Source organism: Ovis aries, chromosome 9 (genome assembly GCF_016772045.2).
Source record: "Ovis aries strain OAR_USU_Benz2616 breed Rambouillet chromosome 9, ARS-UI_Ramb_v3.0, whole genome shotgun sequence".
Classification (NCBI taxonomy): domain Eukaryota; kingdom Metazoa; phylum Chordata; class Mammalia; order Artiodactyla; family Bovidae; genus Ovis; species Ovis aries.
This window is the reverse complement of record NC_056062.1, coordinates 63,655,922-63,660,227: the sequence shown is the minus strand read 5'-3', so window position 1 is coordinate 63,660,227 and position 4,306 is coordinate 63,655,922. Positions and strand designations below refer to the sequence as shown.

At 32.9% G+C, this 4,306-nt stretch overlaps 1 non-coding gene across 1 annotated transcript; it reads left to right on the top strand.

The window, feature by feature from the left end:
• The first annotated feature begins 901 nt into the window (after positions 1-901).
• TRNAC-GCA (transfer RNA cysteine (anticodon GCA)) lies at positions 902-973 on the top strand. Its single transcript has one exon. It is a non-coding gene; the product is annotated as a tRNA-Cys (tRNA).
• Positions 974-4,306: the final 3,333 nt, after the last annotated feature.

Here is a 4,306-nt window from a genome sequence, read left to right as displayed (position 1 = left end):
TGCAAATTAAAATCTCAACACTTAATTGCATACTTAAGCTTTTGAAATATTTAAAATGAATTGGCTTTTTACAGTGTTTTTTTTTTTCAGAGAATAGATTAATGGGATTCCCACCTTAAAAAAGTAATTTATTTATATTTGTCCTGTAATTTATTTACAGCTGTTGCAAGTGATACATTTTAGAGTAACTACTACATCTTTATATGAACGAGGAAGCTTTACAACTTTTCAGATAGTTAACGAATTTCAGAAGTAATAACTATTTTAGAATTTAGGCAACTGATCTAGTCTTCAAGGTAGGCACTCGAGGATTTTAAAAAATACCGAGAAATTAAGCAAATAGACAAAAATATGGAGCATATGCATAAAACAGAATTTGGTGCTGAGCAGACAACATGCTATATAAATGCTTCATAATAGTAAAATATGTAAAATATTAGAGAATAATTAATATAAAAGACTTTAAAACATCTGTATTGCTTTTATCAACTTGACAAGAATGATGATAATGATTTGTCTTATTTTATGTGAACTCAATCTGCTTGAATACATTTGATTACAGAGATTCCAATCTTGGGAATTCATAGATAAATGAAAACCAGAAGCTCACACAAAAGCAATATGAGAGATTAAGAGAGTGAATAGACAGACTAATGAGAAAGGATTAAAATAACTCAAATTTTATGAGCTAGAGTGAACAAAGTCTACCTGGGAACATTAAATCTGCCTGTAAATATCAAGTACTTGTAAACATGGATTAAGGACATACTTTTTAACCCAAGAGTAAAGATAGGAACACTGGATAAAAAAGTAAAGACAAATAAAATATACTGGGTATTTGGGAAACAACAACATTGCTTCGGAAAGATGATATGGACATAACTTTTTGACTCTTTGGGCTTCCCTGGTGGCTCAGACGGTAAAGCGCCTGCCTGCAATGCAGGAGACCCAGGTTTGATCCCTGGGTTGGGAAGATCCTCTGGAGAAGGAAATGGCAACCCACTCCAGTACTCTTGCCTGGGTAAATTCCATGGACTGAGGAGCCTGGTAGGCTGCAGTCCAGACAGGACTGAGCAACTTAACTTTCACTTTCACTTTTCATAGAAAACTAGCTGGTAAAGAGGCAACATAGTTGCCTAGCTTAATTCCATTGAGAAATCCTCAGTGACAAAATATAGGAAGAATTAAAGTATCAGCTTGTTTCAATGTTTCTTTGGCAACTCATAGTTCCAGTTCCTTACATGTCGCACAGGAAGTAAACTGAAAAGTATTTTAATTCTTTCTATGATTTTGTGAACTCCATTGTAAGTAGAGTACTTAGATTTTAGTTTTTCCATGATAGAAAAATGGAGCAATTTAATGGCAACATTAACTGAATAGAATTATCTGTAATGTCCACATTTAAAAATATAATAACCCTGTATCAATTTGTGGACTCTGTTCACAACTATCAGCCTGCAAAGAGTATTGAGATCAACCATTTATTTAAGATAATTCTACATTTCCTGACATTGGACATCTTGCCCTAATTCCCTATTAGATGATTATGGGTTTAAATATTACATCCCAAGCTCCTTTCTTTGCTCAGTTTCATGGCTCTTATAAACCTGATTTTGGTAATTGGATCCTTCACTTTGCATTTTTATCACACTAGATTCTAACATAATCCAAAAGTTAAATTATTTACACATATTCTACCAGCAGTCATTCAATACTGTCCAACTCTTATAACCCATGGATTGTAACCCACCAGGCTCCTCTGCCCATGGAATTCTTTAGGAAAGAATACTGGAGTGGATATGTCCCAACCCAAGTATTGAAACCAGGTCTCCTGAATTACAGATGGATTTTCTACCATCTGAGCCACAAGGGAAGCCCTAGTGTTTCAGTAAGACAGTGGCAACTGATGCTACGTTTTTCAGATGTGTCAATTGTCTCTATCTTCTTTTAACACTAAAAGACTTTTGTTGCAAACAAACAAACAGAAAGCAGGCACAGTATAGCATGGGTATAGTAGAAGAAAGTACCAGTTCTTATACCAGGAATGAGCTTGTGCTAATCCTGTTATGTGAGATTCTAAAGCCCATGTTCATATAGATTCTATATGACTCTTATCTGAGTGAATTGTGTTTTCTACATTACCAGCTCTATCACAAACACATATCTGTCTTATTCCTTATTTTACCTGTGACTTGGATATTTCAGATGTCTTAAACATGAAATTTCCACTACAGAACTTATTGTTTTATATCTAGTTGTGCTCCTTCTTTGTAATTTTAGCTCTAAGCATATTGTATGACAATACTATTGATTTCAATGAATGTGAACTAAATAAATGAATGAAGAAAATGAATAGTGTCTAGTTTTCTCATCATTGCAGTGAGAGAATTGACTTGAATTACTGATTTTCAATTTCAGATTATATCTAAATTTAATGTGGAAGGATTATTATTTTAGCAAGTACACATAACCTAGTAGACTTGGGATGGATCATAGTAAATTTGTTTCTAAACTGAGTTCAGTAGGAGGATCCAAGTAGTTTATTTTCTAGGAAAAAGATGAAATTTAGCTCAAAGATGATACAAACTAATATCCAAGGAATGGTTTATAGTGAAATATATAATTACAATATAGAGAAAAGCATTGAATTCCAAGATCCTGGAGAAATGAGGATAAAGAGCAGACAGGACTGGAAGTAAAAAAGAATGTCTTATTTCTGAAACTCTAGATAAAGCATAAAGATAATTAAAAATTTGAGATTAAAGAATAGAAAATTTAGGCATTGGGTAATCGGAAGAGTCACACTGCTTCCCATTCATCTACCTATGCACAATCCAATTTAATTGCATTTGAATCAATGACAGATGGATCTAAATTTGGATGTGAGCATAGTTTTGATACCCTGAAGTTACTTCCAAAATCTTTAGTTATACTATATTAGTAAAAGTTCTTTATAGATACAATAATCAAGATCATTTGGTAGTGGTGAAAAAGTAGACATTGTACATGGATGGAGAAAAAAAGGAGTCCAGAAATAGACACACATTATATTGTCAGTTCATTTTGACAAAGCTGACAAGATGTTTAAAAGAAGAAACTATATTTAATATAAATATAGATCCTTACCTCATATTATAAACATAAAATTAACTCAAATGGATCATAGGCTTAAGTATAAAAGCTGAAAGTGTAAAACTTTCAAACAAAAGTAGGAGACCTTTTTTTCTATGTTGGAGTAGACATTACTTTTCTAGATATGAAACAAAATGCATGAACCATTATTAAAATTTGATGCATCAAATTTCATGATAAATATTATTTTAGAGTTTGATGTTTAGAATACATCATTTAAAAAATGAAAGAACCAGTCACATTAGCAGAATTAATGGCCACACATATTAGACAACAAATTTGTGATCAGAATAAAGATTCTAATACTTCACTAATGAGGAAAACAGTTCAATAAAAATGGGCAAAAGTGAACAGAAACCTTATAAAAGAAGAGATTTGTATGATCAATAATCATAGATTCAGTGTTATTAGTTATCAAGAAAAGCAGTTGAAATCATTATATGACTAAGCAAACATTAGAGGCTAAACTAATAGTAATAGTGTTAATAAACATAAAACAACAAAATAACAAAGCAAAAACTGAATACGCCAAGTATTGGTGAGGATGAAGAGCAATTAGTACTCTTCTACATTGCTTGTAGGATTGTAAAATATTACAGTTACTTTGAAAAACAATTTGGCAGTGTCTTGAACAGTTAAATATCCATCTATATGTGACCTAAATTTCTACAGCTAGCTAACTACCTAAAAGGAACGAAAGTGAATATCCATACAAATACTTGTACAAAAACTTCCATACATTTTTATTTTCAATAGCTGAAATCTGGAATCAAACCAAATGTTCATAAAAAGTGAAAGGGTAAATTGTGGTATATCCATTAAATGTTAGACTGCTCAACATTAGAAAGGGAGCAACTAATGATACAAGCAAGTACAGGAATGAGGCAAAAGTAGAGATCATTCTTCTGAATCCATATGTTGGGTGAAAAGTGAAAGTAGCTCGTTCCATGTCCCCCTTTGCGGCCCATGGACTCTTTACAGACCATGGATTGTATGGAATTCTCCAGGCCAGAGTACTGGAGTGAGTAGGCATTCCCTTCTCCAGGGGATCTTCCCAACCCAGGGATCAAACTCAGGTCTCCTGCATTGCAAGTGGATTCCTTACAAGTTGAGCCATCAGTGAAGCTCTAAAATATGCACTTTAATCTGTAATAAATGAAAGCAAATCAATGAC